Here is a 14,551-nt window from a genome sequence, read left to right as displayed (position 1 = left end):
TGCTGATAAGGAAGGCTACACAGTCTTAAGTACTGGAGTGGTGACAAAGTACCAATAGGCAAGGACTGGTTCAATGTGGTTGGGTTGAGAGAAATGGAGTATTCAGGGGGTAATGAAAATCAAAGTGGCCATGCCACTGTTGGAGCCAGATACTTTCATTAATATTTTATGCTGGTAAAATAGCTCTGTGGTTTGAGTGCTTGCTTCTAGGTTTGTGTTTGAACTGCATACCGCAGGTTCCAATCCTGACAAGTTCATCTCAGACCCTCATCCTGTTGAGGTTGATAAATGAGTGCAAACTTCGGTTAGGTGATATTGTATGTAAAGCACTTTGGCGAAAGCGATGTAAATGAAACATCATTATCATTAAATATTTTGTTTAATATTAGCAGTAGTCCATCTGAGTTAGCCTTGACCAAAGTTTTAAAAAACCCGTTTTATTAGCAAATACGTTATTGGTAGTACAGAGTATGTCTGTGTGGAGGAGTCTGAGCCAGTTATTTGAAGAATAAGTGTAAGCCATTATGAAGAACTTGCTTATGGATGGAATTACTTGTTTACAAAGAAGAGAAAGGCAGACTTTAGATTTGTTTTTGACCAGCTGTTTAACATAGATGCATTCAACATCGTGCTGCCAAATGCGTGCAGAGAACGTGGATAATCCCCCTATATTTATTGTGTGCTGTCTAATATATGCAATAAATCCGATTTGCATTTTTTTAATTTAATATAACGTGATTTAGTTCCATAGAACAATACATAAAAACGAATTCATTATTACAAATAATATCAATAAATCACACTAAAAATGTAATCAATATAAAATGTAAAATGACAAGAGCATAGATTGATTTCCCATCAACTTCACACCCAATTTAATACAGAAGATCATCTACAAATTCATCTGTATAGATATTTCTTTCATTCAAGAGTATTCAATTTAGATTCCACCTCCTTCTATATACCATACAGAGTGAACAAAATAGTTCACAAAAGAGACAGATTGTCCAAATTAAGGCAATATAACCAAAAACAATCTTCTATTAAGGAACTCATATTAAGTAAAAACCGTTTCATCTTTTTTCCAAATACATTAAATCAATTGCTTAACAAGATGTCAAGAGATGTTCTGCAGTCTCTAGGTCATTAGGATTTTTATGCAGACGGCAGGACCTATTCTCTCGAGGAATTCTAATTTGCGGGCCCAAAGGTGTCAATATGGGCAAATTGTCAAATCTCAATAATAGAAGAAATTTTCTAACATGACTAGAGGGGCATTAAACCAGGTAAGTCTGAGGATTCAAGTATCTATAACTTGTATGAGTTTGATCAGAATAACTTCTGAGAGTTTCCATGTGGTTGAAATTAGATACCCAGTCCCAGGAATCCAATTTCCGCTCATACTCAGATTTCAAGGAGTGGGAATCATCTGACCAGTTCGGAATCCAACCGAACTGATCAAATACATCTCTTACCGAACTAGCCCAAGCATAGTGCTTACCATTCCTAGCACCACTTTGCATAGCCATAAGCATTAGGTGCAAGAGAGGGCATTTGGGGTTTTTAACTGCTTTAATATATAATATTCCTTTTTTCCTAAGTACCAAACTGCAAATGGATCTCAGCCCAAACTCCAGCCGCACCAACTCAATAGGTATTGATTGTGCGAGACACAATACTGACCTCCAAAATGTACCTTCAAGTAGTTTGAGCCAGTGAAAATCTGTCATCAATAGGGCTTCAAAGCCACAGCACGAGTGACTAAGGGCAGGTGGTGGAGTTATGCTCCACAGGTGTGCTGGTGTTGTTGGTGGCCTCCTCCCCCGCTGGATTGATACCTTTGTCAAGTCCACAGCCAGGAGGAGCAAAACCCGGGTGACTAAGGGTGGGCGGCGGTGTTCTGCACCGCAGGTGTGCTGGTGTTGTTGCCCCCACTGGATTGCTACTTTTGTCAAGCCCACGGGCCAGAGCGGCAAAGCTTGGGTGACTAAGGGTGGGAGGCGGTGTTCTGCTCTGCAGGTATTATGCAACAAGGCAGTGAGCTGGAGGACACCCCACTCTCTCCCGCTGCTCTCCCCCACTATGTTCTACCTGGCACTTGGCTAAGATGATGTGACCACCATACAGAGGTACTTCCTTCCGCTTGTTTTTTTTTACTGATGCAGTCTGAATTGTGGGCCACCTGCCAAAAGTAGCAGTTGTTGGAAATGCTTGTATATCTGGATCACTAACTGGAAATGGCAATTTGACCTGGTCAGATCCCAGGTACTCGGTTGATCAGTGGCAAGGGCCAAGTGCTGAGCGCCACAAACTGCAAAGCTGCATAAAGTTCAAGAGCAAGTCAAACCTGCATGGCGGATGACCCCCCAGCCATCTGGCTGTGACTTTCACAGCGCAGTGACAATAATTGGTTTGTATTTCACTCTGCTTGGGAAGCAAGAAATAGGGAGAAGTGAGCAGGAGCCGACTCTGCCTGCCCCTAGAGCCAGTCGTGCGTGCCCTGCTCCTTCCCCTATCAGAGTGCTATTACAGTGTTAGTGTGCTTGGCCGGGAGTTGGGGCGCTGGTTGTCTTACTATCTGACTCTTGCCTTATTCACGCCTTTCAAAGAGTGCTACTTAGTGGTTTAACAACTGTCTTTCTATTCCTCCTCCCTTCCCCTGCCCTTTTTTAGCCAGTATCTGCTGACAGTCTGTGCTTAATTTGGTTACCTTTTGTACATTTAGTAGCTATAATGCTCCATTGACGGCCTATCAATATATCTAAAAGAAAAGACGTAACCCAAATCTCACCCGAGGAGCGGCAAAAAAATGAATTCACCTTTTTGAGCCAATCAAGGAAGTCAATGTCCTTATTTCAGAAATCAAACATCTAATACAGGACATTGGGCCTCATTGAGCACCACACACCGTGGGTAATAATAAGCAGCGCTCAGATACCTGAGGGTTCGTAGCGCTATATAAATTCGAAATTATTTTTTTTTTATTATTATTATTATATTATTATTATTATTATTATTATTATTATTATTATTCCGAGATTGGAGGCAGCCATGGCGCTATTTGCGCCATGGCTGCCTCCAATACCGGGTCCGGCACCGGTCTTGTTCAATGGGGACTTACCGGTGCAGACCGACTCTGGCGGGACCGGTAAATCCCCATTGAACAAACCATTCCCCATTCCCATTTGAGCCCCCATAGGGCTCAATGGGAATGGGGAGGGCGCTAATAACGGGCTCGCAACTAGCAAGTCTGTTATTAGCGCCCTGGTCCCTTAGCGGGACCCGTAAGGGACGTGTGGTCAGACCACACGTTCCCTCCAAGGGACCTCAGAGTCGGCAGTAAGGGATTACCGGCACCGGTCTCCTTACCGGTGCCCGGTATCCCTTACCGCCTGACTCGTAATGACCCCCATTGACTTCTTGGTTCCCCCGGGCAGGAGGGAGAGGTCTTCTATAATAGGGATATTGATAAACGGTACCAGTGCACGTTCCAGTAGCATAGCCACAGACGAGAGATGTGAGCTCCTCCAGCAGGGCATGAAGGAGACTCTCCCCTCCCTGCTAGCTCTAGAAACCTGTGTCCTACCCACTCTAGGAAGCTGGAAAGGGACTCTCTAGTTGATTTTGTGGTAGGGAGGAGAGCCGACCAAACAGACGGAAGGAATGTTGTATTGTCTGCTGGCCCAGCTGGCCAGAAACTTCCTGGAGATGTGGTCGAAATCTACCCACAGACGAAGTGTGGGATGTCTGGCAATAATCCACCCGCCATTGATCCCCACAGAAGTACAGTAAGCCCAGACAGTAAAATCGAGGATGTTGGGACTCCCGCTGAGGCTACTCCAACCTCCAGAACCAATGACCCTGAGGAGGTATGCCCAGCCCCATCTTTGCGATATACCCAGTCATCACATTATCCAATCATTTCCCCCCATTGTGCGAGCAGGGTACCCCGAGCAACATGAGTAAGGCAAGCAAGGGCAAGCAGCCTGCTAAAACAGTAGAGGCAATTGGTAAGTGCAAGAATAGGAAGGCACCCCCTTACGGTGAAAAGATCATGAGAAACAAAGGAAAGATAACGATGAATGTAAAACGTAAATGCACATCTCTCAACCATGCCACAGGGGCCATCCTGTGTTGTTTGAGCAGTTAGATATCCTGGGTGACCTGAGGGAGGTTGTCTCTATATTAAAGGACTCAAAGATATTGGATACAATGGTTGGGCTGTTACATAAAGTCAGCTCATTGAATAATAGTATCCAAGTACTTAATACTAAGATTGAGCAGGCACAGTGCCATCAGCCTAAAACTTTGCCCCAGAAGGACATGGACCCTTTAGCGATGATTCGAAATGGGTGGGGATATATGGTACAGATGGGTCACACAGGGATCTTCTGGCTCGTGAAGTCCCAGGGTGGAATCCAGAATTTAAAACTAAGAATCTTCACAATGAGCCAAGTGCTCACATCCTCCTATATAGTATGGCGCCAGTACTGGTTATCATTAAATCCTGTAATGTAACTAATGGCTTAACTAATGTTGATGGCAAGTGGAGGTCAAATCGGGACTGAGGATATGGGGGGGAGGGTGGAATGCCTCCAGACTCTAACATACCTGGGGGACCAGATAGAGAACCTCCTGGGTCTGACTTCCTGTCTGGGTTAATGTTTAAGGTCCCGAAGCTATCCTAAGGCATAAATGAGACTCAATCTGCTTTGAATAACAAATGCACTAATTGGATTAGTCACGTCAAGGGGTGCACCTCTATCATCAGGGAGAACATAGAGTTAGGTGCCTTCAGAGGTTGGCACCCGTGGGCCTGTCTGATAGTGTCCAGATATTTTTTGCGTACAAGAACCTGGTGGAAGGTCTCTTGGCCTTTGACCTTACAACATATCCCCCAGAAGGTTCCGAAATAACCCTAAGAACATCCTTCCCCAAACTCACAGGTCACCCTGGTGGGACCTGGTGTTGTAAGCACAGGCAGTGAAGAGTCCAACCCTGTAACACCTTAAACTATGAACATTGACAATAACCCACAAAATGTTAATGCTGGTAGTAGGGAGGATGGTCATGAGGAAGTTGATTGATGACAGGCGGGTAGCGCAAGGTAGGGTCAAGTTCAACACTTTCATCTACAGTCCTAGAACATAGCGGGTTAATTAAGAACCTGCAGATCCCAGGCTGGCAAGAATTTATTAGAGAACATCAGCTCATTTTGTTGCAGGAAACATGGACTATGGCTCCAGTGGAACTCCAAGGCAATCAGTGATTCCAGGTGTTTGCACAGAAGGGATCCATGGGGCGACCAAGTGGTAGACTATTAATCAGTGACGTCAATTCACCAAAATGCCAGGGGTCGCGAAGTGACATCACATGACCTTTGACCCCCTGATGACATTACAGGAAGTGATGTAATTTGACCCCACCCCGAAGTGATATCGCGGGAAGCGATGGAACACGACCTTTTGCCCGTTGACAAAAAAGAAAGTGGCATCACATAGCATTGTACACTACAAAAAATATGGTTACGATATCACTATAATGCGATGTACATTTCATACAAGAATGGATCCCCATATGTATCGTTATCGTGTATAGGCCCATATTAACAAATTACTGTGAATGCAAGCAGACTTCCATGACCAAATGACAATGATATGTTATTATATAGCACTTACGCTTAAGCACTTTGCATAGAAAAAATATACACCCAATATCACCCAGCCTGTGTTGGTACTCATTTATCGACCGCAGAAGAATGAAAGGCTGAGTTGAGGCGTTTAAGAACAGACTAAATTATTGACTCACCCCCTGAAGTGTGCCTGAAATAAACCTTTAATGAGTCTAGAATTATTGTATAGAATTCCAGAAAGGCATATTTGGTATTCCTATTCTTTCTTATTTAGGGTCAGTGCTGAAAGTGTTAGACTTGTGGCACTCATGTTCTTCTTCTTTTTCTTCTTTTTTTATGGGGCCTGAACAAGAAAGCCAGCCACTCCAGAAGTAAAGAGCCACATGGTGCTGGCCACAGCCCAGGAGTTTGCATTACAACAAAAATAAACAAAACAAAAAGAGGTTGCAAGGGAGACCACAGAGGTCGCAAGTGAGATCTCAGAGGTCACAGTTGCGACCCCTGCCGACCCCTGAATGACATACCTGCTATTAATATGGGTTGATTCCTCCATGAACTGGAAAGTAGACCAGAGAGAAACTGGTTCATTATACCTTCAACACCTGGTTGTGTTCACGGCAGATGACTTCCAATTTCTGCTTTCCAATGTGTACAACATAACCAACTCTATGATCACTGTTAACAAAATAGGTGAATTTGCAACCTTTTGCAATGGTTATGACCATCTAAACACACAGATAGGGCCTCATTACAAGTATGCCAGTCCGGAAATAGCAGTGCCGGCATATCCGTACCGCCACCTTTTTCCGGACTGGCGTAGTCTGAGTGACGATGCCGGTACCACAGGCATCGAAAGTGACCCACTGCATCCTGCAACACTGTTTCCGGTATCTGCATAGACACGCGGCAGCCGTGCCTGAGATACCGGCATGGCACAATAAGTGCACATCCCAAGCTTCACGGACACGCAGTCACCGGCACAGTAATGCCGGTAACAAAGTAAAAAAAAGTGTTAAGTGCAATCTGGTATGTAGAAAAATGCCACAGGTGCTCAACATCAGCACAGGTGCTCCCTATGGGCTGTGCCACTACACAAAAGCACCACTCCCACATCCCTCACCCTTTCCAAAACCACAATGCTAGCAGTACGTGTAGCAGTACAGGACCTGGAAGCATGCCTGCAAAGCTATTGATTGAAGAGGCAGAGAGGAGGAGGATTCAGCGGAGGCACATGTGAAAGAGGGCCATCATGGCCCAGCAAAAACCCAATGTGTAGCAGGTTGTACCCTGCAGGCAGCCACCAATCCCTCGCCTAAGGGCCACCCCATTCAACCTCACCCCCGGTCAGATTCACACCATGTACCGGCTAGAAAGGGACACCATCACCACTATAGTGGACCTGATGAGCCTCATAAACATCCATACAGCCACCCCCCCCTTGTTGAAGGTAGTGTTTGTGCTACACTTTCTTGCTACAGACACATATCAGCACACAGTTGGGCAGCTGCATGGGATCTCCCAACCCTTTTCTCCCGTGTGCTCTTCCAGGTGCTTGATGCACTCCTGTGTCACGTACGGTACCACATCAGCTTACCCCAGACAGCTGATGAGGTGAATGCCACATAAATAGCATTCCATGCCCTTGCAGGCATGCCTAATGTCATTGGTGCAGTGGACTGCACACGTGTGGAGCAGGTGACCAGGCATGCTGTGGAGGTAGTGTATTGCAACAGGAAGCTGTACCATTCACTCAATGTACAGATGGTGTGTGATGCCCGCCACCTCGTCACCCATTGCCGTGCAAGATTTCCTGGTTCAACACATGACTCCATGGTGCTGCAGAACTCCACGGTGCCCCAGTACATGGCACGACACGCTGGATATCGTACATGGCTGCTTGGGGCAAGGGCATGTGCTGTGTTGAATTAGGGGGGCGGCGGGCAGCAACCAGCTAAGCATACCTGGCAGCTAGGTGAGCCTAACTCCAAGGGCATGTGCTGTGTTGAATTTGGCGGGGCAGTAACCAGCATAGCATACCTGGCAGCTGGGTGAGGCTAACTCCAAGAGCATGTGCTCTGTTGAATTGGGGGGGGCAGTAACCAGCATAGCATACCTGGCAGCTGGGTGAGGCTAACACCAAGGGCATGTACTGTGTTGAATCATGTTCCAATATGACACCCATGAAAAGTCGATGTGCACACTGCATGCATTTGACCATCATTAGTCCTACTGCAATTTTCTGAGTCAATTAGCAAACTCCTGTGAAGGTGCACAGAGGCATCACAGGGCGTAAAATGGGGAAGGTAGACAAATGATAATAGCAAGTAAAAATCGCACTCACAATTGTCAGACCAGTAAACCGCAAACATTGAAGTGAACAGGTCCGTACTCTGCATTGTGAGTGCATTAAATGTGCAAGTGTGTGGGTGTAAGTCAAGGTCGACACTGTAGTACCATGCCAGTGTGGAAGGGCTTGACAGGCGTGCCACCATGTATGATGAATATACAGTGTATACATGACTACATCTATTCCGGGCCCCAACATCCTAGAAACTACATGTACCAGAATGCACCACACCATTGTGACTACAACCAGAGGCAAAAACGCAGTCAGGCAAACGCACAACTCATAATACATAGACACAGGCAGCATAGGCTACCACCCCCAAACCATCTTCTTACAGCACACACATGTGACTGGTACAGTCAGCTTATTAGTTCTGAATGCATGACTCCATTACGGACACTGTACAAATCAACGCCGTCATACTGAAAGATATATCATCTCCAAACTATGATGGTTAGAGTGATCAGCCCCAACCAACGCCTCCCACCCCTAAATAGCCTCCCCCACCCTTTTGTACATGCTAGTCCTCACCATACTCACACATTACACCCATATGTGTGAGTCACGACACAAAGTCTGCATAGAGAATTCATCATGAAGACTGCATAGCCTTCGTACCACTAATTCACTCCTGTACATCATGGTAATGCTGAGGACACCGGTGCTACATGCACATATAGTACTTATTCTTCTGTGACCCGTAACTGACATACATCAATTCCATGTGTGTCACTTGCACTAGAAGTGATGTAGCTCATGTGGTGTATGAATGGTCCATGTGAATGCAAATGCACAACAAACCCCCACTTCAACGTGCATACTGACCAGTTGCCCTATCTGGTACATGAAAGATATGAATGATAGCTAAACTCAATTGCACTTGTGCGTGTTATTTGTCTAAAATGTACACTATACAGCCTGTGCCAACGTGATATAACCAGGAAATTGACATGCACACTCTCTGTTGCTCCTGTGCAGGTGATGCTGGGTATCCTCTGAAACCATGGTTATCGAACCCCATCAGGCAACCACACAACATCCATGAACAGGCGTACAACCGTGCCCATGTCCGTACTCATTGCACCATTGAGCAAACATTCGGCCTGTTGAAAGCCAGGTTCCGCTGCCTCAGCAGATCTGATGGTGCACTGATGTACAGCCCTGAAAAGGTCAGAAAGATTGTGCTTGCATGTGCCATGTTGCACAACATGTGTATCAGGTGCAATGTCCCCCTGCCCCCCGACATGGACATGCAGCCACCAGAGATTGATGAGGAAACTGATGATGAGGAGGCCATTGGTCAACGCCGCAAGGGCAGGGATGGACGTGCCACACATGGAAAACTTATTGATCACTTCTTTTGAGCACCTGTTACAAGCACGGCACAGGACATTGAGCACACTGGGTACTGTACTTGAATAAATGCACTCACACTGAAAGATCAATGTCCAGTCAAGAATTCTTTTGATAACACCAAATATATTGTGATTATATATTTACAATTGAAAAAGGCCTCAACTCCCTCTACCATCCCACCCAACTATCCCTCCCCACACCCACTCCCCAACTATCCACCCCCACAGCCCCTCCCCAACTATCCCTCCCCACACACACCCAATGGTGTCCTATTTACGTCCCCTCTTAGGATGAGGTGTGCACCCTTCTGCAGGCCGAGTCAGCGGCTCTGATATGCGCCTTGGGCTGCTTGGCAGTGAACTTGCGGGAGTGATACTTGTGGATGGTGCCAGTGGCAAGGGCATGTACCATTGGTTGGCAAGTGCCTGCACCAATACCAATATGGACTCCACCAGGGATGACATAACCCCTTTCCCCTCCCTCAGGCACCATGCCAGATGGTAGATGGCTGCTGTGGCTCGGCCCTGCACTCGTGCGGACCTCCTAGAGGTGGCCTGCAGTGTCTCAGGCATGAGCTGTGCCTCGTGCAGGTGTTGTTCCACCATTCTGGCCATCAATTGCTGTATTGCCTCCATCCTAGACAGGTGCCCCTCCATATCCCTAACATTGCGTAGGGGCGGTGTTGTCTGGGTTGGGGGCTGATTGGGCCCACAGGACTGAATCCTTCAGCCTCCTCATAGCTCTGATCACTGGGTAGGTTTTCGACCCCACCGTCTTCCACAATATTGTCGGTTACACCCTCTTTCGCAAGGGGTGCAGGTGCCCCCTGCTGTGCTGGAGCATATGCCATAGGTGCCTCCTGTTCGGGTGGTGGCTGGGCAGCAGCTGCCACCTGGTCGGGTGGTGGCTGGGCGGCAGGTGTAGTTGCCCGCTCCCGTCTGCTGGCAATTGCACTTGAATTCTGGGGGAAGGTGGTGGTTGTCTGGTGGCAGCGTGGCCTGGTGTTACACGATGTGGCCGGCTGTTTGGCCTCATTGCCAGATGATGTGCCTGTGTGGGTCAGCAAGGCATGGCATCAGTGATGGGTGTGGATTCATCAGACAGATATAAGTGCTAGTACTTTCAGAAGTATGTGCATTGTCATGGTCATGGTGGTGGCCATGGCATGGTGCACACATGCATGTGTCGGGGATGCTGTGTGGGTGCATGTGTGCTGTGCGTACATGATGTGTGCAGTGGCTGTTGCCTGGGCTGTTGGTGTTTGCTGGTTAGGGTGCTATGGGTGTGCCGCACAAGCTGTATGACACAGTGTTGTCTGATTGTGACACGGATGTGTTACTCATGTGACTGATGCCTATGGCAGTTGCTGCATGGATGGTGATGTAGCAGGATGGGACATGGTCGATGGGACAAGTGGGCCACATCTATCATTGATGTGTGCATCTTGTCATTTGCTGGTGGTGGGGGTGCTTCACACTGTTGTGACTTTGGGCATGTGTTAGCACAGCGGCGACAACAGCAGTTGTGCAGTGTCAAGGGGATGTGTGTCTGAGTGCCTGCAGGCGCATCTTGTGTGGGCAATACAGGGGACCTGTGTGATGTGTGAGTGGTTTATGGATGTGGGTTGCGGGCAGGTTCGATGTGGATGTGTACAATCAGGTCGACGGTGGGTGAACGGCCAGTGGGGCTGTACTGGCTCCGGGTACGACATACTTGACATGTTGAAGAGAATTGTGGCAAAAAAAGGACTAAGGCACCCAAGCGCTTGCATACAAATTATATAACAGAGAGGTTTCAGCAGGTGAGTGCATGTCGTGGGTATTTTGCCTGATACTCCACAGAGAATACAAAGCACATAAAGTTAAATACAGTCACACTGCACACAGTTCAAGGTATTCCATGCATGATTGAGGCTGGTGACTCCTCAGCCCTTGATTGTATAGTGGTTAGTACTCTGAGGCTGATACTCATTGGAATAAATTACATGCAGTCATGCATAGAAAACCTTGAACTGTGTGCAATGTGATTATATTTATCTCTATGTACTTGACATGTTGGCCTACTCAATTGCATTGAGGCTACAAGGCATGTGATATGACATTGGCCTTACATGGACTCACCAGCATCATCAGATGTGACATCTCCAGACTCTGCATCTCCAACTTCCTCGATTGCCTCCAGGTGCATTATGCTGCTGCAGGTTTCTTCCCAGGCCTGGAGTTTGATTGGTGATGCTGGTCCGCCTCCTGTGGCCGTGCCTAGGAACACTGTGTGGCAAGGAGGTTCTGCACCATGAGACGCAGATTATCCTAGCTCTTACAGCAGTCCCTGATGGTTCTGGGGGTTGGCCCTACCGCTGACACCTTCCGGACCACCTCCTCCCAGATGGCCTTTTTCCTTAATTGGGTTAACCGGCGTAGATCACTGCAGAAGACTTCCTTTGAGTTCTCCAGAAGTGTGCCCACCAACATGTTGAGTTCAGGTTCGCTGAAACGTGGCTTGCGCCTCTGTGCAGCTGGTTGCCTTGAGGACATGTCTGGGGGAGTTTTTCAGTGCTTTGGGTATGGCTCTGACTTCTGTGCACTGAGGATTGCAATGGATTGTGTTTTTTTACTGGGCGCCGGTACATTTCCTGTTTCAGCGATCACGTAATTTCCACTCACAGTAATACAGGCAACAGCAGTGCTGGTAGGTCTGTGAGCATGGACCCGGAATCGGAGTCAGCATCAGCGAGGCTGCCAGTATGGGGTTTTTTGGGGCCGTTTGGTGGTGTTACTGGCATGCCGGTGCTACCGTTTCCGGCATGCCGGAATGCATATGCACGCTGACACAGAATCAGACATTGATTCCGGCAGCAGTGCCACACGGACACAGTAGCACGGGCATGCAGGTATTTTGGTTTTATACCAGCAAGCTTGTCATGAGGCCAATAGTGGTTGTGGGAGATTTCAACCTACAAATCAAACCCGTGTTTGACCTGGAAGGGCTGTGGGATGACAAGGATGCAGCATGTGATATACAATCCCTGTGTGCTGCCCGACCTAAGTGTACACATAGCTTGGCAGTCAAAACTTGGGTTAAAGGCATGCAATGAGCAATGCAGTGAAGATCAACCTGCTACCCATATGTTTTTTGGGCCCAAAGGCTCTTCATTGGTCAACTACATTCTAGTTTCCCTTGGGGGTTGGAAATTCATAGCCAAATGTATGATTCTTGACTGACAGGAAAGTGACCATAGACCACTATTGAGCTCCCTCTCGTTACCTTCTAATCCAACAAATGGCACCTCCCTACTAGCCCAAGCTGTGGCTGTAACAGGACATGCAAGGAAAGGGGTGAAGTGGTTGAATCTTCTGAAACAGGATATAATTCCGGATCTCGACAAGATTAAGCCTCCCAAAAATTGAGAATATTTGCAACCGAGGCTCGAACAACCACAGGATTTTCTCTGATTTTGGGAAGATCATTTCAGATATTCATCCACTTGTTACACACCCAAGATCGGCAGAACAAAGGCACACAATAGAAAGAGGGGCTGGTATGATCCTGAAGGTGCCAGGGCAAAGCAGCAATTGGTGGACTGTTTATCCATGGCTCCTCCGATTGACAAACCTCTGCTACGAGCCTGCACTATAAATCAATCACCAAAAAGAATAAAAGAGATGCACCTAAGAATGTGATGGGCTGAACTAGCAGAAGCCCATGATAACGGTGACTATTCTAAGTTCTAGAAGCAAGACTCTGGTAAAGCAGTAAATGGGGATAATACCATCCAGTGTAGTATTACTTCTGACGCCTGGCAGAGCCACTTCTCAAACTTATATGGGGGAAGATGATAGCTGCGAGATGAGCAGCTCCAATGATGAACTGGAAGGTAATTCAAATGGACTGATAACTTCCTTGTAGGAGGTTATTAGGGCCATCAACTCAGCAAAGGAGGGTAAAGCAGCAGGCCCGGATAGGATTCCGGTAGGTTTATTTAAAGGAGAGCTGGTAATCTGAACACCTGTCTTGTTAAAACATTCTTTTTGCTTGTACCCTCAAAGCGAGGCTCTTCAACTTGCCCACACCGCACATTAGGCTCACCCTTCCCTACCATTGTCTCTTTATTGATTGTATCTTGCAGCCGGTTCACCTGTAAACCCACTGAACCGCAGAGCTCACTACCCTCTGTAACACTTATCGTTAACCGCTACCTGTCTGGTATTATGTTCCCTGTAACCACAAACCACAGACAGGCTGTCATGATTTGTACCTAAGTAAGCCTTTCTTGTAACAAAGAGAAAACTACCGCCCCAGCTGATCTCTTATGTCCAACTGCTCTACTGTAACAACAGAGCAGTGGTAAGATATGGCTTAGCTGGTGAAACGTGTTTTTTATTTTATTTATTGGTCATTTGTAATGCACACTATACAACATTGTGTTTCGAGGCACATCAGGAAAAGAGGGGGAGGGAAGGGGACAAGCAGGGTATAAAATCTAAACAAAAATCTCTTAAAGCATTCGGAACGTACAGGTGCTATAGAATGAGAGCAGGGGAACGGGAGATGAAGGGAAGGAGGGAGAAACAAACAAAAACATTCTGACTAGGTCGTGAGATATTCGAAATGTGCAAATGCTGGAACACAAAAGGGTGGAGAGCAGGGAGCCAGGGAGTGAATATGGAAGAGGAGAGAGATACAAAAACACACAGGTTAAGGTAAGTGCAGGACAGAATCGGTGGGCTGCATTAAGGATCCCAGTATGCAGCATGGACAGGAGGTAAGTGAAAGCAGCCTCGAAATGCCTCACTTCCTGGAATGAGGGGCTACATCAGAGCATGCAGACAGCAATGGCAACAAGCAGGTAAGTCAGTGCAGCCTGGAAAAACCTTGACTCACGGAATGAGGGGCTACATCAGAAAAGCAGATAGGAGTGGTAACAGGCAAGGCACGTGGCAGATAGTTGAGGCACCCATAACACAGGTGAGAGGCGACACAGCAGGAAGAGATGAAACGTGAAGCACAAATACAGCAGGAGAAGTAAAGATAAAGTAGAGAGAGAGAGGGTAGAGACATGAGCGCAAGCTGCATGTATGAGTTAAAAAGGGAAGGGAAGAGAAGTGGGTGAGTCAGGAAATGGGGGGAGCCAAACACAACCCATAGGCTGAGCTCGATGTCACCAAAGGTGTATGGTAGGGGTGCGTGTTGGTGCCCCTGCTCTCTAGCATCTACAT

Source organism: Ambystoma mexicanum, chromosome 5q, assembly GCF_040938575.1.
Source record: "Ambystoma mexicanum isolate Mex_15411 chromosome 5q, UKY_AmexF1_1, whole genome shotgun sequence".
Lineage (NCBI taxonomy): Eukaryota > Metazoa > Chordata > Amphibia > Caudata > Ambystomatidae > Ambystoma > Ambystoma mexicanum.
The sequence above is the reverse complement of the archived record's forward strand: the minus strand, read 5'-3'. Positions refer to the sequence as shown.